This window comes from Carcharhinus amblyrhynchos, chromosome 7 (assembly GCF_965287045.1).
Source record: "Carcharhinus amblyrhynchos chromosome 7, sCarAmb.v2.hapA, whole genome shotgun sequence".
NCBI lineage: Eukaryota > Metazoa > Chordata > Chondrichthyes > Carcharhiniformes > Carcharhinidae > Carcharhinus > Carcharhinus amblyrhynchos.
This window is the reverse complement of record NC_137330.1, coordinates 38,256,357-38,282,443: the sequence shown is the minus strand read 5'-3', so window position 1 is coordinate 38,282,443 and position 26,087 is coordinate 38,256,357.

Genomic DNA, 26,087 nt, shown 5'->3' with positions numbered 1-26,087 from the left:
TAGGATGCTGTTTCATAGAGTAAGTGCAGATGTGATGGGCTGAATGGCCTCCTTGTGCACTGTTGCAATTCTAAGGTCCTCAGCTGATTTCTCTGCAGTAATCCTCATCTGTGATCCCACCCATCCTCCAGCGAGCTTGAAAATGAACTACCTTGTAACCCTGGCTTAAGTCCCCTGATGATTCACTGCTCCCAACACTATTCTGACCTCTATGATGTATGTAGTGCCAATTTGTGAGCTGGTAGCTATGAGTGATCAATTGATGGGGCTTCTTTATTAGTGCAGCTGATCTACCCTAACAAGGCGGCGTGGTGCACAGTGGTTAGCACTGCTGCCTCACAGCACCAGGAACCCGGGTTCAACTCCGGCCTTGGGTCACTGTCTGCGTGGAGTTTGCCCATTCTCCTCTGTCTGCGTGGGTTTCCTCCGGGTGCTCTGGTTTCCTCCCAGAGTCCAGAGATGTGCAGGTTAGGTGGATTGACCATGCTAAATTGCCCTTTAGTGTCAGGGATTAGCAAGGTAAACGTGTGGGGTTATGGGAATAGGGCCTGGGTGGGATTGTGGTCAGTGCTGACTCAATGGGCCGAATGGCCTCCTTCAGCACGATAGGAATTCTATGATTCTATGAAGGGAAAGCTCCATAAAAACCCCAAGGATGGACAGACAGGCAGAAAGTGCAGGAAGATGGCCTCCAGAAAGACAGCCCCTCGTTTCTCTGATGCTGATCTGACCAGGTTACTGGAGGCAGTGGAGGCAAGGCGGGACACCATCCCGGAGGAAAGGAGGGAAACGCAGTCTGGGAGATGATGACAACATGCCAGGGCATGGCCAGGAGAACCCTGAAGCAGTGAATGATCTCATCCGGGCAGCAAGGGTGAGTGTTTTACCTCACTTAGCATCTTCCCCCTAAATAACCACCATATTCCCCCACCCCCAGAACCCTACATAGTTTCAGCATGTGAGCCCCAGAACCTCCCTTCTCCACCCAAGAATATCACAACTCTTACTCTCTGAGGGCCACTCCCTGATATCCTGCGGGTCTCGTGCCATCAGATTTTACAAGGCGCCTTCTGTTCCCACAGGAGAAGGATACTCATAATCGTCAGGAGAGGTGTGCCTGAGATCCGGTTCCTCACCTTCATTTGAGGAGTGGGCATTGGAGCTTGCGGGAGAGGAGGGCATGTGGACCAATAGTAACACCGTTGTTGGGCTGTAGCATAGAAGTGAGCACCTGCCAATCCTCCACTTGCTGAAGAAATCTCAAGTAAGTTGCATACAGCCCAGATTCCTCTCCCTCCCTCACACTTAACTTTGTGCCCTGTGTTACAGGAAGGGACCCCGACACATTTGGACAATTTGGCGTCACAGCCGCCACTGCTGCTGCCACCCATCCTGCCCCTGACAGCTCGGAAGTCTCCTCGGAGGAAGCAGATGATGGGACCTCTGAGGCTGGCACCAGTTTTACGTCAGCTTCCATTTCACAACTCACCATCCCAGAGACTCACACATCGGTGGCTCAGGTTAGCGGTGAGGCACCTGGGTCGCTCTCTGGTGAGCACAACTCACAATGAGGAACAATAAATGGAGGAGGGAAGGAGGCCTCAGGCGCGCAGAGGCTTGCCGGAGGCGATGACTCAGCTGGCATCAGGCTACATGCTGGGCCTCTGAGATCGCTTCTCCCTCGCTGCTGGAGACGCAGCAACCGTGCCAGGGAATGCAGGAGCGTCTGACAGCCACACTGGACCAACTGCAAGGAATCCCAAAGCTTTCTGGTGGATCAGCTATTGTCTGTCTTGAGGAGGGAGGGTGTGGAGGCCGAGCAGCCGGGCTTTGCTGAGGAGAAGCAGGAGGAGGAGGAGTAAGAAGAGGCGGAGGGCAACAATGACAAGCAACGCCACCCAGATGCTGGAGGGCTGATGGCAGCAGCAAGGATCAGGCATGTGAGGGGGCAAGGGGAGGCCTTAACCACCAAGTGCTTTGGTTATTAGGGCTTTGTGTTGCTGCATATGGGTTTCATTCCAACCCCCACCCCCCCGCTGCTTAGAGTCATATAATCTCCTGCCACATTGTAATATCAGAGTGGTGGGTCTGGGTTACTGTGTTAGCGAGTTTCAGTAGCAGGCAGGAGGGTGTTGACAACACACTATGCGCCATTATGAAGATGCACTGATGCAAACTAGTCTGGCTCCTTCCTGAGCTCCGCACGCACGCTGACCATCCAGGCCCACATCTGGGTGTGGGCAAGGGAACACTAAATCCCCATGCGGAGTCCAAGGGTGGGTGGATTGGGGGGGATTGGAAATCTCTCGTGGGTTCTGGGAATGCCATGGCAGATGGTATAAGTTGCTGCCAATGCATGCCACCTGCTACAGCCCGTGAATTATTTGAGCCTCGATTTTCTTAGTAGCAGTGTGTCGAGGGGTCTCCCCCACTGGCATCAATGTTCAGGGTCCCTCCAGCAACCTTTGGGGTAAGTACAACCCTGTTAGAGACTAATTTGAGACAAATTAGTCACAAGTTAGGTGAGGAATGAAATAACATTTATTGTTGCCAACAATAGTGCTTTCAAAATAAGACTTTAAAGTACCGAAATATTCTATCTACCTGATATTGCACTTCACCGTGCCATCTGCAACTTCTAAACCTACCACTACATCTCAGTATCTCCTCAGGATGTACGTCGGAGGTGGAGGTGGCCAGCTGCCTATTGCACCCCATGGTCTGTGATGTCCTTGGCGATCATCAACAAACATTTTTACCTCTAAGCCAACGATGGAGGTCACTTAGGAAGCAGCTGGAGATTATTCGGTCTAGGATACTGTCTGGATGAACTCCTGCAACGACACCCCACAGCTGACATGGTTGGTTTCATATAACCACAAGATCTTTCTTTCTGCTAGGTGTGACTCAAGCCAGCAAAGAGTCTCCCGCAATTCCCATTGACTTCAAATAGGGCCCGATTTTACCATTCGGAGGCTAAGGGCCGGATCCGGGGTAATACAGATCGGAGCCCGGAATCCTCTTTGCAGCGCGCCCATATGCTTTTTGCTGGTTCCAGCCTGATCCACGCTGTGGGCGGGGCTTAGCGCTACCGGAACGATCGGAGCTCCGAACTGCACGTGCACGGTTAGAAAAAAATTTGAATAAGTGCGCCCAGGTCGGGAAATGAAAAAAAAGCAGAGAAGCTGACACAGATCATCCTCTGGGGTGTGGGGGGAGAGGGCTGGTTGTTGTCTGGTGGTGGGGGTGAAGCCCAATCGCTCACTGATGGAGGGGAGGACGGCGAATGGATCTCTGGTGGGGATCTCTAGTCAGAGGTGGTTCATATAGCAACACTGCTCATCACAGTATTTCCAGCAATTGAACAATTGTCTTCTGTTGACATAATCCATTAAATGCTCTGAGTACTTTTTTAGCACAATAAATACATTCAATCAGTCCATTATCTGTTCACAGCTCCTGGTAGCAACACGTCCACTCTGGGAGGATGGATTCATTCCTCCGGTGGGGAGGAGGGGCCACCCACATGTGACAGCGGACACCCCTGCCCCCCACCACCAGAGATCCATCCAGCCTACCCCCCCATCAGTGAGTGATCAGGCCTCCCCTCACCACCAGACAATGATCAGTCCTCTCTCCCCCGCCTCCCCCCAGAGGATGCTCTAACCTGTCTCCTCCTCCACCTCCCCCCAGCCCCCCCCCCTCACCCCACCACCTCCCAACAGGATGATCTGGGTCAGAGACCCGTTGCAGGCTCTGAACCTGCTTCAGAGGTTTCCCTGCAAAATAAAGATCGGCTTCAAATTTTTATTTTGCAGCTTGTTTGCAGCACGGATCCAGAACGGATCAGAAAAAGGTAAAGTGGGATTTGGTGGGAGAGTCAGGCACACGGTTCATTAAATTGACATAAATGCATGCTAATGCATTTAAATTGCTGGGCCGCCCAATTCGGGCACGAACCGGATCCGTGCCCCAATCGGGTGTCGGTAAAGCCGCGATCTGCTCGGATTTGGGTGCAGATCGCATTAAAGGCCCAACACCCGAATTTACCATGATTTCGCGCCCAATCAGGCCCATAGAGTCAAAGGCTACCTTGACATCCAGGGCAATCACCCTCACCTCCGGAATTCATCCCTTTTGTCCATGTTTGGACCAAAGTTGTGAGGTCTGGAGCCGGTTGCCTGTGTCAGAAAGAGAAAGTAGCATTTATCCAACTCCATCCATCATTTTGATTAGAATTAATTTGGTGGAGCTGTTGGATTTGGGTAGGTGTCAATGTTTTAACAATGCCTTGGCTATGGGTTTGGCTAGTTCTAAAGCACAGGTATTCGGCAGAACAGTTGGGATATTGTTGCAGTTTGTAAGCTTTGCTGTGTCTAGTGCACTCAACCATTTCCTGGTGTTTCATGGAGTGAATCAAACTGGCTGAAGACTCACATCTTTGAGGGTGAGGACCTGAGGAGGAAACCGTGGGACATCATCCATTTGGCGTTTCTGACTGAAGATGGTTGCTAATGCTACAGCTGTGACTTTTGGACTCATGTTCTGGGGGCCAAAACGTTTGCAGTTGAAGTACTACAATTCATTTGCATATCTAAACAGCCTCTTTCGTCTTGTTGGGAGTGATGGGAGCACACTTAAAGTCTTGCATCTAAATTAAAACAGGTGGGAGAGTAATTATTTAAAGTTCCCATTAGAGTTTTCTTTGCTTAACAATATTTTTCAGGCATGACAAGAAAGGGAAACATGGTGTGAGGGTTGAATTAATTAGGCAGGGTGCACAATTTTGATTTCCGGATGGTGGGATATGTTATGCATTTGTATTCATTCTTTTTGGTTTACTGAGCTTTGCTGTATTAATATGTTCATGTATTCACTGGAAGTGATGACACAAATGTGGGAAACAGGCAGAGAAGAAGCAGCCATGTAAGAGAACGCACACTTGTAAATAAAGCTCTGTTGTTTTAAACACTCCATGCTCCATAGCATAATCCCCCACAGATACTTATTAACACAAAACAGTTTTTAATAAATCCCTAACCTCAGGATAAAGTCAACAGCACGCAAAACCCTCATGTCACACAATTGTTTCAAGGTAATGTGCACCAGTCAGCTTTACTCAGTTCTGAGAAAGGTTAGTGGTTTTCCTGGTTTAGTTCTACAGCACAAGGGAGGAGAGCAGGTGAATGGACCCTTGCATGGAGGCTCCAGACTGGCAAGGGGAGTCAGTGGTGACGGGGAAGGTAGAGTGGGGTTGGGGTCATGGAGGAGTGGAAAAGGGATTGGGGGGGGTGATGGGGAGTTGGTGACAGTGTTTGGGATCAGGAACTTGGAGGAGTGAAGTGGATAGGATATCCTAGATATGCCAGTGGTGGGGGTGCTGTCAGTGGGAACAGTCAGTTAAGGAAGGAAAATTAGGGGCCTAAAGGGCAATATCAGTATTTCCCTAATTGCCCAGCTCTGATGAAGGGTCATCCAGACTCCAAAACGTTGACTCTATTCTCTCTCTACAGATGCTGACAAACCTGCTGAGATTTTCCAGCATTTTCTGTTTTTGTTTTAGATTCCAGAATCTGCAGTATTTTGCTTATATCCTGTTGCCCTAATGTGTTCATCTCAGAGTATTGGCTGATAGAGTCCATGCAGGGCTTGGAGCTCACCTACCACATTTCAATTGTCCCCATTGAGATTGCTCTTGGACAGCATCCTTCACAATATGTAGAAGGGAGAGCCAGCTGAGTCTATAAGTTCAGTTATGTCCCACAGAGGCGTGAGTCCAAAACTGGATGTTAACGTGAACATTCAAGAAAGAGTGAGCAAAAGGAACGCAACATTATTTCTTCCACAATGAAGGAAATTTCCCTAACTCTCCTGTAATCTTGGATGTGTGCTGACCATGGGGTGTATTCTCTGACTAAGCTCATCTCAATCAATAACAGTGATGCACACACAAACAAAGTGAAACCAATGTAATATGAAATATTGACAGGTGAAATTTAATTTTGAAAGCCACCTGTACCTCCTTTCTGCTCTCAACTCTTATATTACCGGCAATGGAGTTGAACAGGAAGTTGGTTTTTGTGATGTAGAATCTCCCTGTTTGACCAGGAGACTATTTCATAGCCTGCCCAAACCTGCTGCATTGTCAGCTGACAGGGGTTTTACCAATGAAAAGCATCCCCACCACTGAATCATATGTGTTTTCCATGCACACCATTGACACTTAGAATTTTAGTTATAATTGAGTGAGAATGGGAAAAAGAGAGCCCCATTCCAGTTACGACATCGGGATTAGCACACTATTGACAATATCCTGGCCCTTATTTGCAGAATGATGTTGCATTTATATTGCTTAATACGAATTACCTTCTAACTCAATTCTTTAGGCAAAAAGTGACTCCAGATTACAGAAAGATTAGATATTAAATAAAATGAAGTAAAATTCAAGTCAGTAAAAAATAGGTAATAGAGGAGTTGGTGCAGAAGAAATTTATTTATTGTTGTTACATTTAGGCTTACATTAACACTGCAATGAGCTTACTGTGAAAATCCCCTGGTTGCTACTGTGGGAGGAAACCCAGAGCACCCGGAGGAAACCTACACAAACACCAAGAGAACATGCAGACTCCGCACAGGCAGTAACCCAAGCCGGGAATTGAACCCAGGTCCCTGGCACTGTGAGGTAGCAGAGCTAACAACTGTGCCACCGTGCCACCCTAGAGATTAGAGGTGACAGGGTCAGACAGGACAAATAAAACTGAGTGAACTGACATTTGTTTTCAATTATGAATCTTACTTGGAAAAGGACAATAAATTACTCCTCCTTCAACTCATGAAGACTAATGTTTTCTCAGAGCCATAATGTACATAAGTTTAACAAATAGAAACTCGAATTTCCTTGTTTAATCAGCAAGCTATAGATAGTCTCTTCTGTCAATGGCTCTGCTGATACTAGTGTACCTACTGCCCAGTTATCATCCTGTACTTACTACATTGATTGTTAGAATAGATTTATCCCTTCCACTTCGTTCTGCCTAGTCTGTATTTCTTTCAATAGCCCCATTACTTCAGACTGACGTATTATTTCTCTGGTGGTGGCGGTAGTTTGGTGGGGGGGTGGGGGGGGGGAGGTGATGCGGGGTGGGCACGCTGCTGAAGTAGGCAACTCATGAAGAAGTTAGAAAGGAAACAGCAGGACTTGTCTGATTTTAATGTCTCCCTCCCAAGATTAGCAAGAGTGATGACAAGGCTGCTGGGTTGGAAGACCACTCCCAAGGAGCGCTAGCCTGGAATTTTATGCTCAAATCCTGTTGTTGGACTTGACCCCACAACATTTTGACTGAGAGGTGCTACCAAATGAGCCAATCGCACAGAAGAGGAACAAAGCATGAAGCTTGAGAAGAATAAAACATGAAACTGAGGTAAGCCTCTGGACACTCTGCTGCCTCACATCCTATTCCTCTGACATCCAACACCGCATTGCAATCCCTTCCCCCCTCCTCCCTCCCCCACATAACCCCCACCTCCTCCCACAATGCAAAGTCCAGAGACAACTTTTACTTTTCAATTAGGACATGTTTACCTGTAGCTGGACACTCTCCTACCTTGAAAGTTGGTGAAAAGGAAATGGTGCGGACCAGGAATGAAATGACTTTAAGTTGGTACGTTAGCTTCCCAAATTTTAAACAATTTTAAAATTTTGAATTATCCAAGGCCCCCTTATGCCCCTATACTGTTTGTCAAAGTGGGGGGAGGGGACAGCAACAAAGTTTCCCTCCCCCAGAAATTGATACATATCACATGGTAGCATTGACACAATTCATCTTCTTCTCTGCGAATGAAGATGAACAGGTGACTCTGGGCCTCCAGCTGGATAGGTCTTTTCAGCATTTGGTTTTAAACTAACCTCAGTGACAAGGTTATTTGCATGTTTCCCCTGTATAAAAATTCATGCAGATGTACATCCTTATTGCCATGCACAAGTTCAAGTAGAAACTGGTTCCGACCATCTCAGAGATTCCGGTTTGGTATCATTCTTCAGGAGCTTTTGGACACACACAAAATCTTGCTTTTGCTTTCTTTCATTTTTCTCAGTTTGCACACTTCATGGGGCTAGAAAAGATTAAGGGATTGAGCTGTTTTCACAGTGTATCTTGCCATGATTTCTCATCTCAAGTCATTCATTGTATTAATTGATATATGTATTGGCAACGTTTCATTGAAATACTACTGCACATGCAAATCAATGCTTGTTTAATTTAGAATTCATGAAGTTGAAGCCTGTGCCAGAAACGACATTGAGTACAGAGGAGGAATAGTCAAGGAATCTTTACTTTGTGTGTGAGGACTTTGCGTGCACATGTGGGAGTGAAATTCCTCTGTTAATGAAAATAGGAGAAAGCCTGTTTGTCTCCAATAATGAATGATTCAATAACAAAATAGCCTTCTAAGATATTATGGATGGAGCTATCCAAGACCCTATGCCAGCCAGGCCCTGCGTGCAGTGAGTGACTTATTAACACATCATGAATGTTCTGCTCAGAAATTCCACCCATTGATATTAATGGACAGAAAACCTCAGCCAGATACACCCTTTCCTGAAAGTCACCTGTTTTATTTTTCTTTTCACTTCTTAACTGGAATTCTACTCTAAATTTAGGAATTCCTATTTCTGGGAATTCCTCAGCAAGCTTGAAGGTGAGGAGGAGTTCAAAACAAAAAAAAAGCTGTTGTAAAGGACAAAGGGAAACAGATAAAGATTGCATGTGAAATACAGGCTGGAGAGAGAAAGCACAGTTCAAAGAGACACTCAGAAATGTTCAAATCTGCAGAAAGCTTTGAAAAATAGAACAAATGAAAAATACTGACCTATAAAAAAGTCAAAGGAAATGCATGCAAAAACTGCAAGTAGGTGCTGATTGAGTAAAAACATAGCTGTCGTAAATTTTCCACTCCCATCTCCAGACAAAATAAATGGTGATCCATAGCAATACTGGCAGTTTTACCACTTACAATGGCAAAACTATGAGACTGCAACAGACTTAATTAAAGAACCTGAAAAGATAAGATTAGCTATACATTTAGCACTACAGAGGTGGGACTGCTATAGTGTATATACCATTTTAAGTCTAACTGGCCAACAAAGAAAACAGATGACAGAAATTTTGAATGTACATTTTGAACCCTGAGCGAATATTATATATGAATGCTATGTGTTCAACACTGGGGTTCAGGGTGAAAATGTGCACATGACTCTAGTAACATAGCAGAATCATGTGAATTGGAACAGCTAAAAAACATCTGATTAAAGATTGATTAATCTTGGATGAGAGAGACCACCTGGTGAGAGCAGGTCTACTGAAAAATGAGAAACTGGTGCTGGAGAAAGTGTGTTGAAATGTAGATGTTGTGAAACATCAGCTAGAGTGGACGTCTGGCAGAGCAGAAGATACATTATGCTGAGAGACAGTCCAAGCTGCGAGAGCAGAGCATCCTCAGACAAAGAGCAGAATGCAAATACTGCAAAGGACAGCACACACAGGAAAATAACTTTTTTCCAGCACGCAGAAAGCAGTATTTTAACTGCAAAGGACACAATCATTTTGCACGGAAGTGTTTGGTGAGAAAAAAGAACAAACCTATACAGATGGCCACTGGAGAGTTATCAGCAGAGGAATCTGATGAAGAACTATGCATGATACAACACGTTGGTTCAGTCAAATCGATAAGAGATAGATGGTTTATGACTGTTACAATGGTGACCACAGAGGGAGAGTATGAAATGAACACTGATGTGTCTTGCAACAGCGTGATCTTCACAGGTCTGTGTGAAGTGATTCAACATGGAGCACCAAAAATGAAGCCCTCAAAAGTAAGATTGAAGCTATATGAGGTATAGTACTTGTACCGAGAGAACAAATGAGTCTGATAGCCCAATGCAATGGCAAGAAGAAAGCTCTCAGGACCCAGATTGTAGCTGGGGTACCTGGCCACTCATCTTATCCAGAGCAAGTCTAAAGCTTGGGCTGCCAAAAGTGAAAGAGCAACAAAAGATCCCAAAGAATGGACATGACTTGCCTGGGCTTGCAAAATCTCACTTACTGTCCTGTCTGGAGACAATACACATCTCTTTAACCTATGATTAATGCTATCTCCTAACACATTGTCTGCACCTTTAAGACTTGAATAGCAGATTAGCTGTAACGACTCGCATTCTAATCAGTATTCTGTAAACTTTACATCCCCTGTTTGTGATCAAAACTCTCCACTCACCTGACAAAGGGCCAGAGGCCTGAAAGCTAATGGCTTTTGCTACCAAATACACCTGTTGGACTTTAACCTGGTGTTGCGAGACTTCTTACTACAAAAAAAAACAAACCCAGAGAGAAGGAAACAGAAGTCTTCAATGAACCAAGCTGCAAGAGATTGGAACAAATAAATTACAGAGACGACACAAAGATACCAGGAGGAATGACCCAGAATTCCACAGCTGGCAACTCAAAGCAGGAGTTGGAAGATCTCAGCCAGATATCTCAATCTTCCCTCAGTGCCACACACCACTGAAACACTCAGGGCCTGGAATATCCTACAGCCTGGAGTTTCTGTTCAATTGCGTCAGTGTTTTCTGAACACAGCTGAAGCCAGTCAAACCTGTGCAAAAGCTGAAGGCATTTTAAGTCCAATTTGTGTATTGGACAAAGCAAATTATTGTGATCTTTTGTGCTCGTTTAGAAAGCAACACGCTTTCAGACTAATCACCATTGGAAGTTTCTGCTAACTGTGCCTGTTTGCAGGCCATTGCGGGAAATCTTAATATCAAACCTTTTTAGGTATGAGGGCACTAATTTCTTGTCGCAAAAATATACTTTATTCTTAAGATATCTAGAAGAACATTGCAAAACATTTCAAATGACCATCACAGTGCAATGATTTTCAGGTTTTCTATATAGACCATGTTTCACTCTGAGGTTCTTCAATACAATCAAAGGTCTATTCCAGGCATTTCAAAATAGTCATTATAAAATGTTGCTTAAGTTGTATACATATTTAAATAGTTTACCTAGATCACATTGCATGCTGATATGCTTCAATATAACTGTGTTATATGTAATATTTACTGTCTACATTCAGTGTGAACCATACAGCCCAAAGGGGTTCTATTCAATTCCCCTCCCCTTGATGCGCTATTTCTGAAAGCTCTTTGACAGCGACCTTTTACCATTGCGCCTCTGCAGCGGCAATCCCAAGCTTTAGTGCGCCCCTCAGTATGTAGTCCTGGGCTTTGGAATGAGCCAGTCTGCAACACTTGGTCAGTTGCACTGAAGACCAACAAGTTTCAGAGAGACTAAAGAGCATCTTTCATTGAGTTGATGATCCTGCAACTGCAGGCGATGTTTGTCTTGATAAGTGTCGCTGGGAGCAGCCGTAGAACACAGTGTCCTAGGTTATGGAGCAGTTCAGGATGAACCTTGACAAAAACTATTGCATCTCTCTCCAGATCTTTGCAAAGACACATTCCACAAGAAGGTGGACAATGGTCTCTTCCTCATCACAGTCACCTCAAGGGTAACGTGTAGATGGGGTAAGATTCTGGGCATGTTGGAAGGATCTGACATGGAGGGCCTTTCTCACCACCAACCAAGTTAAACTTGGTGCTTTGAAAGTTTTGGCCAATGAGGCATTCAGCCAAACGACCTTTAAAGTCTGCTCAGGAAACCATCCGACAATATCCATCATCTCCCTTTCCTGTTGGGCCTCTAGGACATGCAGACCACTGCCTAAGGGACTTGTGGGCAAAGGTGCTTCTCTGACTAAGTTTTTCCACTAGGGACAGGTGGTACAATATACATGGTCCAACTACTTGGAGGGTTAGATGGCAGCATGGCCAAGCCCATCCTTTGCAAAACCAGGAACAGATAGAAACTCAGCACCTAGTGACACTTGGCGGGGCAATCTTACCAAAAAAATTCTAAGTACTGAACGAGTCTGAAAACAGAAGAGAATTGCACCCATTTTTTTGGTGAGAGAAAAAAATCAAATCTCGATCCCCCCCACCCTGCCAATCACCTCTCCTGTTGGCAGGGGACCGTCCGTGTTCCTCACCAGTGAGAACCTGCACCAGTGAGGCCATTAAGGCAATTGAGCCTAGACAATTGGGTCCAAAGCTCACTAATAATATTTAAATGAGAATTTAAATATAAAATGGCATGAGGCTGATCATGCCGGCATCATCGAGACAGGCAAGAAACCAGGCGTGACAAGCCGGTAAGATCATTGCCTCGGTGTTTGCAGACTGAGGATCTACGCACAGCTTGATGCAGCCGGACACAAAGCTAGCCTCAGGTTAAGGGCGATGTTGAGCAAGTTTTCTTCCCTCTGCCTTTATCTGGACGTTTGTATATCGTGTCCCTGTGACATGGTTTTAGATATTTTAACAAACTGACTGCTGTACACCAATGTGACTAGTAAATGGTTCTGCAAAGCTTTTTAAGGAGATTTTCAAAATCAGGTGATGTACAACACACTGATTAAAAATATTTTTGTGATAAGCCCATTTTTGTGATAAAACTGCATCAGGTTACCACTCTTAAATATATCATGGAATATCTAAAAATATAGATATATTTCTATTGCTTGTCTATGAAAGATTTTATGTTAAGTTTGACCAGACATTTGAGGAAAACAAACACACTGAAAACTTAATGCAATTTTGTGCATGATTTACACCCAGTTCACTGACTGATCCCAAAATGAAACACTTGGCCAATATCTTTAACTTGGGATCTATAGTTCAGATTTGTTTTTGATTGCTAACCTTATCTTAATCATATGGAAATACATTCGCTCTCCCCTTACCCCCCTTGGTAATCAATGAATGATGACTTATTAAATGCAAGATCCACCCAAATACTTTGCTGCTGAATCACTTGGTTATTCTCAGATCAGAGCAATTTTTCTCCGATCTGCGCAATGAAAATTCTAAAGATATATCTGTCAGTATACTCATTATTTGCCACTTGCAAGAGCTTTATTAATTTTTAAAAATTACTTAACATTGTCAGCCTCCATAAATGATTCTCGATATAATGAAGCATAACTTATATCTTTGAACATTGAATCATTCAATCGCACGTCATTGCCAATATTTAGCTTCTGACTTTTATAGAAATATAGAATCCCTAAAGTGCAGAAGGAGACCATTTGGCCCATCAAGTCTGCACTGACCATAATCCCATTCAAGCCCTATCCCCATAACCCCATGCATTTACCTTAGCTAGTCCCCCTCACACTAAGGGGCAATTTAGCATGGCCAATCCACCTAACTTGCATGTCTTTGGACTCTGCAAGAAAACCAGAGCACCTGGAGGAAACCCACCCAGATATGGCAAGAATGTGCAAACTTCACACAGACAAGCTGAGAATTGAACCCAGGTTCTTAGCACTGTGAGGCAACAGTATTAACTACTGTGCCAGTGCGCCGCCCAGATTTTTACCTCCTAGGCTTAAAATAATCCATTTTGTGGCCACTTCTGGAGATTTGCTGTGGGAGTTTGGAATAGGATCAGCTCCTGAAATTGGCAGCAGCCTGCTCACAAAATGAAAGTAAGATACGCAAGTTGGTCCTTACTGCAGATTTTCTCCAAGGCATAGTTAATATCTAATCGAGCACAAACAGTGACAATACGGTCATGTTACTTGCTATTTAGAATAAATATAAAAATCTCAAAGATAATTGTAATTGGTGATACAAATGTTCTTATAGTTGTTTTGCAAACTCCTCTGCCTAAGAAACTAATTAATATATGACAAGAAAATACAGCTTTTTCTACGTCTTTACCTCATTCTCCAACTGCCAAAACCCTGAAACCTGTGTCCTCAAACTTGACTTTTTCAATGACCTTCAAGGCCTTTCAAATGCCACAGAAGATAAGCTTTAACTCATGCAGAACATTTCTCTCAACATCTCATCCATCTTATCACACTTACCTAACAACCTTGTCCTCACTACCCACCCTCACCCTGTCCTCGCTGCTTCAGAATCCCTCAAGCTTCAAATCATCGAATTTGTCTACAGTTTTCTCCCTGATTCCACTCCTCACAACCTTTGCAAATTCCTCAAGCTATTGTCCCTGTTTACATCTTCTCTTCCTGTTCTAATTTACTGGCATTGCCTCCCTTTAACAGCTCTGCTGTTCAAGACAGAGATTTTGGGCTTCCAGTCCTCACAATCTAGAACTTTCTTCCTAAACCCCTGTGATTTTGAATTGATTTGATTTGATTTGATTTATTATTGTCACATGGATTAATATACAGTGAAAAGTATTGTTTCTTGCACACTATACAGACAAAGCAAAACATTCGTAGAGAAGGTAACGAGAGAATGCAGAATGTAGTGTTACAGTCATAACTAGGGTTTAGAGAAAGATCAACTTAATACAAGGTAGGCCCATTTAAAAGTCTGACAGCAGCAGGGAAGAAGCTGTTCTTGAGTCAGTTGGTACGTGACCTCAGACTTTTGTATCATTTCCCCGATGGAAGAAGGTGGAAGAGAGAATGTCCAGGATGCAAGAGGCCCTTAATTATGCTGGCTGCTTTGCTGTGGCAGCGGGAAGTATAGGCAGAGTCAATGGAGGGGAGGCTGGTTTGCGTGATGGATTAGGCTATATCCACGGCCTTTTGTAGTTTTTTGCAGTCTTGGGCAGAGCAGGAGCCATATCAAGCTGTGATACAACCAGAAAGAATACTTTCTGTTTATTACATCTCAACCTTCTCTTCAGAAATGTTAGGACTTATCTATTCAACTACGCACTTTACCCTGTTTGGGTTTCATCCATGACTGTTGGTGACTTCAAGATGTTTCACTGCAGTAAAAATGAACTATAAACTCATATGGCCTTGGTGTCCAGCTAGGATGGATTCACCTGTACCCCTAGCATCAAACTCTCTGACATATGTGGAATCGGGTGGGGAGGGGGTGGTGGCGGTGGGGTTGGGGGCGGGGGGGGGGGCGGTTGGGAGGTGGCGGTGACAGGGGGTGGGTGGAATCGATCACTTAATTTAAACAAAGAGGATTGAATCACTTAATTTAAACGAAGCAGTTTGTGCATCTGAAGCACGCATGCATGGAGATCGTAAAATATGGCCTGAGGACCTGGTAACAAACCATGTTGAGATGGATTAAGTATTTCCTACCTATTAAGCCCTTTATAAAGGAAGGGATAATGGTGGGGGCAGGGGGCGGTGGTGGTGGATGGGATTGGAGACGGGAGATCAAAGTGAGAAATCCTTGTTATATTTGTAAACCTTGAAAAGGCCCAGAGCACAACCCAGATCACCACTCTAGTGGTTAGTACATCTGCTTTCACCCGGCGTATAGGCCACACATGCAGCACCCGTCAGACAGCAGGGTGATGTGAAGAAAGCTTGTGGTCTGAGATTCTAATTCGACCATGTCCTGCTCCAAGCCACTGGCCTTGTTTGGGGTAGCCAGAAATCTTCCCCTAATGAAGTTTCCATTGGGGGTGAGGGTGAAAAGATAGGCACATCTGGATCCCAGTACGATTTCTGGGCCATTCTGCTGAACCCATGCTGCAGTTATGAGAGGAGTGCAACAGAGGGTTCACTGATTTTCAGTCACATTATGCAAATCTTGTGGTTTCTACCCTTTAAATAATACTTTAGATTTGCCCATGCCAATGACTCCTACAGCTCACTTTTTCCAGCAGGTACCATCTCCAATAGCACGTGGAGAATTAAAAGCTAAGGCATATAATTCAGCCCCATAACGGAAATCACAGCTGTGTCATCCATTGATTTCCTCTACAATGGATGGAAAATCCTGTGAATTACAACCGCTGGATTTTGATTTGTGTGACTGAGAATTCATGTCAATACTGAATACTCGCAAAATCAGACATTATATTGAAAATCGGTTTCAGGGAGATGGTCAGGATTTGCACTTGTCACCTTTATCTTCTTGTCACTGATCCTGAAGGCAGTGACTCGTGCTGTGTTATTGTCCCACGCATGGTATCAACCGCATGTCACTTTGCCCAGGTGCCCATTGATGCTGTGAATGCCACTGTGGGACTTATCCTGTGGGCCCTCTTAATTGATTCCATCTTGTATGAATGCACACTTTTCACAGAGGTCACCAGATCAAGAGTGAGGACGCTTACATTTCCAGATTTGGAACGCTGAGTCGAACTGCAGCAGTTATTGCTGCCAACATGACATGGATCGAAGACCAAACCTGGGATCACGGATTCTTATCATCGTTCTTCACCACCCATTTCATTTGTCCACTGAAGCTCAAGGCTGGGTTGGGGGGTGGGGGAAGGAGATGTGGGGTGTCAGGAGCAGCGTTGAACTTTTTATTTCACCTTAACAGGATGGCAGAAGCAGAACCAGTGGAATTTTCAAAAAGGAAAATATACTTTAAAAGCAAACATTTCCAGGGCTATTGGGAAAGAGCAGGAAAGTGGGATTGATTTAAAAATTCTTTCAAAGAGCTGGTACAGACACGATGGACAGAGTGGCCTCTTATGCTAACTGATTGAGTGACTTCTATGATTGACTGAATAATTAAATATCGGTAGCACAGTAGTTAGCACTGCTGCCTCACAGCTCCAGGGACCTGGGTTCAATTCCTGACTTGGGTCACCGTCTGTGTGGAATTTGCACATTCTCCCCATGTCTGTGTGGGTTTCCTCGAGGTGCTCTGCTTTCCAACCACAGTCCAAAGACATGTGGGTTAGGTGCATTGGCCGTGCTAAATTGACTCTTAGGCCCCTGTTTTACTATTTTAATTCTAATTGCTGGACAGACTTGAAACTGGGAGTGTTTCAGATCTGACTTTTTGACCTGTTCTCAGGCGCCCCCAATATGCACTCTGCCTGAAAAGGTATCAGTGATTCCGAATTGCGCTGCCCAAGCCTGTGGATGGGGCTTAACGCGCCTTGCAGAAAAAAAAGATAGAATAGCACTCCCCTGCCACATTGCTCCTGGGAGGGAGAATGCCTCCCCTGGCCCCCCACAGACATTGCCCCACACCACAACATTAATGAGCCCCTTTTCCCCCTACCCCCTGCTACCCAGGCTGATCACGGGCCCTTCCCCCGTCCCCGCCTGCCGATCCCAGGCCGAAAGGCAGCGGACCCCTCCTTACTCATCCCCCCCCAACTGATTTCAGGCAGAGTGGCAGCGGACCCCCCTTTCCCTCACCAATCACAGGCAGAGTGGCAGTGCCCCCACCACCCCCCCTTTCCCCCTCACCCATCTAAGGCAGAGAGATCCACACTGCCCTCTCCACCCTACAGATATCAGGCAGGGTGATCCCCCTCACCCTCAGCCCGGACCCTCCCGCACAAGACCCCCGTCTCCTCCGGACTCCAGTGGCTGCGTGACACCTCCCTCTCTCTCCCCTGTCCCCAATCATTGATGTGGGTATGCCGGCATTGGACTGGCGTAAACACAGTAAAAAGTCTGACAACACCAGGTTTTAGTCCAACCGATTTATTTGATAATAGACTCACAAGCTTTCGAGGGGACAGCCTCTTCGTCAGGTGAATGGAGAGTTCTGGCCTCAGACAGAGCATATAAAGCACAGACAGTTTAGAGATTACTGATTAAAATGCGAATCCTTCCGCACACATGAGGACGGTCTCAACAGGGATCTTGGGTTCATGTCGCACTATCTGTAACCCCCGTGACTTGCCTGGGTTTGCAAAGCCTCACTTACTGTACTGTCTGGAGACAATACACATCTCTTTAAACTGTGATCAGTGCTCCTTCCACTCACATTATCAGCCACTTCAGGTCTTGAACAGCAGGTTAGGTGTAAGGATTCGCATTTTAATCAGTAATCTCTAAACTGTCTGTGCTTTATATGCTCTGTCTGAGGCCAGAACTCTCCATTCACCTGACGAAGAGGGTAACCCCTCGAAAGCTTGTGAGAATATTATCAAATAAATAGGTTGGACTAAAACCAGGTGTTATCAGACTTTTTACCCAATCATTGAGGCACTGATCCACCACCCATCATCCCCACCGCCCCCCGCCTCCCCACCAGCACACTTGCAAGTGCTCACTTGCCTTCCCCTCAATGCTAACAAGCTGTGTGGAACTTGCTGAAATGCTCGGCCAAACTGCCTGCAGCTGATCTGCCCTAATGAGGGGCAGCTCCATTAAAAACTCAGGAATGGACAGTTAGGCAGGCATTCCTGCACAAAATGTGTACATGACCAGCCCCCTGATTCTCTAAGGGCCATTTCAGGAGACTGCTGGATGCAGCAGAGACAAGACAGGACACCCCCTTCTCCCCAGGAAGATGCAGACCCAGGGGAGCTAATGGCACTGGGAAGCAGTGCCAGAAAAAAGTCAATGACAAGATCCGTGTAGCAAGGGCGAGTGCTGAAGCCCATCTTGCATCTTTCCCCAAATCTCACCCATCCCCAGCACCCTGCCTGCTTCCAGCTCCTGACTCCCAAGCAGCTCCTTCCGATACCTCCCAAGAGCCCCACTGCACTTGCCCTCTAAGGGGCACCCGCCTTTCATGGCTCCTTCTGTCTCCACAGGGGAAGACCAACCATAACACCCGGTGGGAGGGCGAAGACAGGCAATGGTGAGCCAGACCTCCAGGTCCTCACCTCCTTTGAGGAGCAGGCGCTAGAGCTCTCCAGAGAAGGGGAGATGTGGGCTGTCAGCAACAACATGGTCGGGCTGCCATTAAGACGTGAGAACCTGTCAATCCTCCATTCACTTTGAGGCAACTTCTCAGGGGCACAAATTTTGGGTGTGAGGGGAAAGGTTTAAAGGAGATGTACAAGGGATGTTTATTTGCACAGATAGGGTAGTGGGTGTCTGGAACTCTCTGTCAGGGAGAGGCCGCAGAGGGAGATACGATAGTGACCTTTAGGGGGTGTCTTTACAGGTATGTGAATGGATCGGGAATAGAGGCAAATGGTCTCCAGATGGGTAAGGGGGTTACAAATCAGATGGGCAGTCTGGCCGTTACAGGCTTGGAAGGCCAAAGGGCCTTTTCCTGTGATGTAATTTTCTTGGTGTAATTTTCTTTGTTCTAAGTTCAATGGAGAAATGTGAATCATGTGTTTTACATTCGGGATTCCTCTCCCTCCCTTGCTCTTAACTTTGTGTCCTATGTTACACGGAGAGATCTGATCACCCTAGGGCCTTCTGGGTTACAGGCTCCAAGCGATGGCCGAGTCACAGCAGACCACAGCTGAGGGACTGAACAGGATTCTCAAGGTTCTGCGGCCCATGGCTGAGAGGCTCGAGAGTTTGCAGGAGACCCAGTGGGACAGTGCTGAGATACAGTGAGCTATGGCAGCAGCCCTTGAGAACATGGCCCAGTCTCAGGGGTCTTAGCTCAGAGCTTGCAGAGTATGGCCCAATCTCAGAGGGCATTTGCTGCGGCCACTTACTAGTGGCCCCTGACTCAAGTGGCCATCGCAGAGGGCTCAACAACAGTTGGTAGGACACAGGTGATCCTCCAGGACTGGCAGTGTCAGACGATGCCAGAGCGCCTGGAGCTCACTGCAAAAGCATCGCCGCCCCATGGAGTGACCCACAGGAATGCCAAGGGCTCGAGCCCATGCCAAGGCCCTCCAGCCAGGAGATGTGGCAGTGGCTACACTTTCTGATGTCCCCCTTCTTGACACCAGAGCATCTCAAGGACAGTGGGATGAAGAGGGTGTCACGGAAACATTCCGGACACCTGGACTGGGCAAGGACCTCAAGGCCAAGGGCATCTGCCATGCGCATCACAGGCCACAGGGTGAGGTAAGCAGCTGGTCCCCTCCACCTTCAATGTACAGTCTGGGGAGTCACTGAGATGTAGTGATAGGCCACGTAAGGTTAGGAAGATGGCACGGGTGAAGGGCTGCACAAGTTAGGAAGGCATTTAAGCACCTTAATGGTTTCTATTCACAAGTTTTTATGTTAGACCATCTTATATTTTGGCCTTGGAGGGAGTGCAGAGGAGGTTTACTAGGCTGATACCGGAGTTGAGGGGGTTGAGCTATGAGGAGAGGCTGAATAAACTAGGCTTGTACTCGTTAGAGTTTAGAAGAATGAGAGGAGATCTCATTGAGACATATAAGATGATGAATGGGATGGATAGGATAGAGGTGGAGAGACTCTTCCCGCTCAGAAAGGACAGTAGGACTAGGGGGCACAGCCTCAAGATAAAGGGGGGGCGGTTTAGAACGGAGTTGAGGAGGAACTTCTTCACTCAAAGGGTGGTGAATCTCTGGAATTCTCTGCCCGTTGAAGTGGTGGAGGCTGCCTCGCTAAATATTTTTAAGACGCGGGTTGATGGGTTTTTGATAAGCGAGGGGATTAAGGGTTATGGGGAGAGGGCGGGAAAGTGGAACTGAGCCACGACAGATCAGCCATGATCTTATTGAATGGCGGGGCAGGCTCAAAGGGCTAGATGGCCTACTCCTGCTCCTATTTCTTATGTTCTTATGTTCTTATTTAAACACCTTTATTGCAATTACATGTTTTTTCACCACCCACCACTAATTTGTCTCAAGTAGGAATCCTCTTCCATTGATGATCACCAAAACAGTGCTTCATGTTGATGTCAGTTGGGGAGGGCCCTCAATGCTGTGCCACTGAGAAACCAACAAGCAATTCCCTCCTTTTCCCCCACCCCACCTGCCCCAGGGCCCTGTATGGGGGTTTCAGATCCCTTATCCTCTACACAGACGTGGGCCCAGGTGCCAGGGTGCATGCAGCACTCAGGTAGGAGTCAGACTAGTTTGCACCAGGGCATCAACAGAATGGTGCTTAGCAAGTCGCCATCACCCTCCTGCCTTCCAAAAAACTCACAGCGCACCCTGGCCCACCACTCTGGTGTGACAATGTTGCAGGACATAGAAGGAATTTTGTGGGGGGCAGAGGGAGGATGGAACCCACAGACACCATCCCCTAGTGACTGAACCACCTGATGATCAAGGCCACATCCTCCCCAATATCACAGACCCCCATTCCCCCAGCCACGTGCTCCCCAAAATCACAGCTCCTTGCCGAGGTGGGAGGCTGCAGCAGTGCAATTTGCAAGGGCTTTGTGCACACCCTTCAGCTGGAAGTGAGCTGAGTGCACTAGGACCCAACAGCACCGCTAGACCCAAGGTCAGCGCTGACACCCGGGTCAGCATCGGAGACCCTGCTGAACCCACCCATAAAATCGCAGAGCAGCCACCAACCTGAGAAAGAAAATGCCCACAACAAAGGACACCCGTGAGTAGCAGAGAGCCGTTGGACGCTATACACTTAATTCCTCACTAACCCTCATTAACAGAGTGTCCGAATTGGACTTTTATGGAGCATGTCTGTTTTGTGCCAATTCCGGATTGGTGAATGTATTTAAATGGCCATCGCATCATTTTCATGCGTGATCCTAATTGCGTCCATTTTTGGGCCTTGGTAAAGGGGGGACCAGCGCAGAGATGGGTGCAGATCATGCTATTCACCTCACGCCCAACTTTAACAGGTTTTCGCTCCCAAAAACGGGCGTAACTCAATGGTAAAATCGGGCCCTTAGTAACCCGGGATGCGTAAATTAGAAGGATTAAAGGGGTAAATATGTGGGGTTATGGGAATAGGGTCTAGGTAGGATTGTGATCAGTGCAGACTCGATGGGCCAAATGGCCTTTTTCTACACTGTAGGGATTCTATGATTCTATGAATTTGAATCAAATTGGAAAGTTATTTGCTGAAAAAACTATTCAAGGAGCACAGTTGGAAAAAATGTCTAAAATCTTTACATATCTTAGTTTCAGCTAAATAAAGCTTTTTAAATTGTTTCATAATGATCCTGTAGAAATGATATTCACCATATATAAACAAAGAACAAAGAACAACACAGCACGGGAAACAGGCCCTTTGGCCCAACGAGCCCGTGTTGGGATATATGGGGTGGGATTCTCCAGCCGCACTCACCTGGAAACCAGAGATTCCAGACCAACTTCAGTGGACATTTCTCACTGCCCGCTAGAATTCCAGTGGCAGGCGGGATGAGAGAACCGTCTGTTTTATTTGTTTTGATTTTATTATTATGTCTTGTTTTGTTATCATCCTACTTGCAGGATCATATTGGAAAACAACTGGCATAGTATTCCGCCAGAATTGTCAACAAGAATGTGGACAACATGTGATCAAGGACACAATTATGTCATTGTAATCACTTTTTTTATTGTGGGAAAGGAATTTAAGCAAAATAAAACATTGCAGAACTTTACAGGAGTCAAAAATGCATCACTAGCTTGGCAGCCATGCATGTTGCACAGTCATCTGATTTGGGCTCTTTTATGGAACTCCCCCACCAAGATCAGGAATTAGATTTTCTGCGCTAACAGTTAGTAAATGGATGTTTGCTGTCCATACAAGTGCACCTCTTTTCTTGCCAACAATGATTGTGAGCTCTTTCAACAGCCAGCTGAAGTTGGGCCACCGGAGGTTTTTAACAAAGCACAGTTTTATTGAGTGGAGAGCATCATTCTTCAGCAAGGAGTTCAGGCAGAGCAACAATGAAGGAGTTGTGGGGCAATGCGGTCTCGCCTGCGGTCCAGACCTTAAAAGGTGTTCAGGGTGAGACTTTGTAACGTGCACAAAACAGTCAAAAGGTTAATTAGCAACTATGTGACTGCGTCTCAATAAATTGTCTTGCCAAACATTCTTTATTGATGCTCACTGTAAAAATTGGCATAGAAGCATACAGGAAGTTACAGGGAATTCTGCCAGCTGCTGATCTCTGTAAATATATCTCAGTGCATTTTCCACTGTGTCATTTTGCTATCTCACAAAGTTACTGCATTGGTCAATTATTGGGCCAAGTATCAAGCGCAAAATGTTAGATCAGCACAAAGTTGCTTCGAGTTGCACTTGCATGTTTTCACATAAGGCTGCTGTTCTCCTGGCCACTTGGGTCGAACTCATTATCTTTCACAATCTTCCTTCTTCTGCACTTTTACATCTGTATGTAACAAAAAGCAAATATTCACTTCAGCACATAATTTGTTACCCAACGTTCTAAATTTAGGCTTATCACACAAATGTTTTGACTAGAAATCATGGACTCTAATACATAGCAAAATGCTTCTTGTGGATTCATGGTAAGGATTGAGATAATCTTAATGCAGGGCTTCAACTGTATACGTGACTTTCTTTTTCTTTATTCTTTCTGGGGATGTGGGTATCACTGGCAAGGCCAGCATTTGTTGCCCATTTGTAATTAGTCTTGAACTGAATAGCCATTTCAGAGGGCAGTTAAGATTCAACCATGTTGCTGTGAATCTAGACTCACCAGACCAGGTAAGGACAGCAGATTTCCTTTCCTAAAGGACGTTAGTGAACCAGATGAGTTTTTAGAACAATTGACAATGGTTATATGGTCATCAGTAGTCTTTTAAATTCAAATTCCAGCATCAGCCAAGGTGGAATTCGAACCCAGATACCCAAAGTATTAGTCTGAGTCGCTGGATCATTAGTCCAGTGACAATATCACTACACCACCATTTCTCAAATAGCTCTCTGGCTATTTCAAGCAACTGCCCACCATAAGGAGAAAACAAGAATTGGCTGGACTTGTCAGGGGATGGCACTGGTTAACATCATCGCCACTTCACTGAAATGACTACAACTAAGTGGCCAAAACAGGTATTTTTTGGAATCTGGAGAATGAGTCACTGGACCATTTCCATCTCCAGAATCAAGCATTGCTACACAACTATCATCTTTCTCAATCCTTCCTTGCAGAAACATCTGGAAAGACCACAAGGTTAGGAAGAGGCAGGAAGCCTTTGGATAAGGGAACTGAAATTGGATACCGAACACAGCAGTACTATACAATGTAAGGATAAATAAATACTCAAGTTTTTGTGGTGTAGAGAAAGTTCAAGTGTTTGAACAGGTATGAGCTGGAATGCCAATTTCATTTGGCTTGGAAATTGGGCATGTGTGCAGAATACTATAAAATATCAACAGGAAAATTGTATTAATGGAAGGGATTCGATCCTGAATAATGACTGCAGCCATTGAGCAGTTTCTTAAATCAGAAATTCTTCTCTGAGTGGTCCTGTCTTCTTCAGCTTTCACTATCTTACTTTTCCTGGAAGCTCCTTCATTGGCCCCCCACTCAGGACCAAGGGGGAAGGACTCAGTCGGCAACAATGATCTCACTCCAGCCTTGACAGGATTATATAGTACAGTTTTCCTGTTTGATCCCAGCAATGGAATGCTGTTTGAGGTTTATTCCACAATAAGTAGGCTCAATGCCTAGCCACATTCTACCTTCCATGAGCTCTTTGAGTCAAAGCTGTAAGTTTGATAATGATGGAAGATTTTCAGTTATCACTCTCTCAAACAATTCCAGGTAGGTTGTTATATTCCATTGAATGTTTAGAAAACACCTTTCCAGAACACCCAGGAAACCCAGTCATAGACACTCCACTCAATGCTCAAGGGATAATTTTCACCTTTACCATCTTGTAAAAAATTATCCTCATGTTATTGTTAGTGTTGAACATGAAATGTGGAACCATTAATGCAATGGCAGGCACAGAAAGTGTGGATTTACATCAAACACTGGCTACTCGGCGTAGAGGCCTATTGCCTTCTACGTGATCAAAACTACTTTAACTTTTCGATATTGCTTTCTTTTGCACTCATTAAATATGTTAGTGCTGGAAAATGAACTACCTGCTTGATTTTCAGGTGGAGCGTGCCATCAGTCTGTTAACAAAGATACTCAGTTATTTTTAGGCCCTTACTTCTCTTAAAACTGGGATTTAAGCGGCAGGATGTCAAACAATCACCAGATTGAGGCCTCAAAAACTGATCAGTGCAGCTACCAGCGAAGGAAGTGACAGAGTATGGAGGCACTGGCATCAACAAATAGAGGTCCTGGGGAAGCAGTGACCCAGGTTAATGATATGTAACCAGGGAAGTACACTTACTCCTCCATATAATAATTTGACATTCACACTTGGCTGGTTCCTTCAGTTCCATCGCACATATGTGGGCGGCATGGTGGCACAGTGGTTAGCATTGCTACTTCACAGCACTAGGGACCTGGGTTCAATTCCAATCTTGGGTAACTGTGAAGTTTGTATGTTCTCCCTATGTCTGCGTTTGATTCTTCCAGGTGCTCCAGTTCCCTCCCATAGTCCAAAGATGTGCAGGTTAGGTGTTTTGGCTATGTTAAATTGCCCTTTAGTGTCCCAAGATGTGTAGGTTAGGGGGATTAATGGGGTAAAAACATGGATTATGGAGATAGGGCCTGGGTGAGATGCTTTGTCAGAGAGTCGGTGAAGGCTTAATGAGCTGAATGGCCTCCTTTTGCCTGTAGGGATTCTGTGATGGAGTATTCTGATAGTTTAGATCTAAATTGGCAAGTGAGGTCCTACTTATGTCATAGACCTCCTACTCCCATATTGAAATTGAAAATTCTCCTTGAATAAATAGATTTGGGTATGTGGATATAGACTCCTTTTCAAAAGAATGTAAATCACTTTATTGGTCTTGACACACAGTAAAGCCATTGAAACTGTTACCAGCTCTTTATTGACAGGCCAAGTGCATCAAAATTGACCCCTTACTGTCAGTATTAAGATCAGGTATAGCTCAACCATACACAGAAAGCAAATCTTGAGAGACTGTAGAGCATCAACAAGCATAGATGAAGCTTTTGATTCTATGTTCCATAACAGCAACCCTGAGGCCACTCTGTATGAGGGTAACAATTATTAAGGGAGTTTTGCTTTCTGTAGGTGCACCCACTGGGATATGGATTGAAAGCAACCAAAAGTCAATTAGTTCACTTTGCAACCTCATAGCCAGCAAGTTTGAACTGGACTCAAACCCAAGTACCAGAGAAGAGGCCCATATCTAAGTAGGAATGGCCACAGTTCTCCAGATGTTGCCATATTTAATCAATACCAACAACTTTATGAGGTTGGTGCCAATAAAGTCAAATAGTACCTGTTCTCTGACATGTTGTGTGAAATAAATATTTTTAAAGATTACAGACCCATTTTGGAATAAATATGGCACAGTACTTGGGG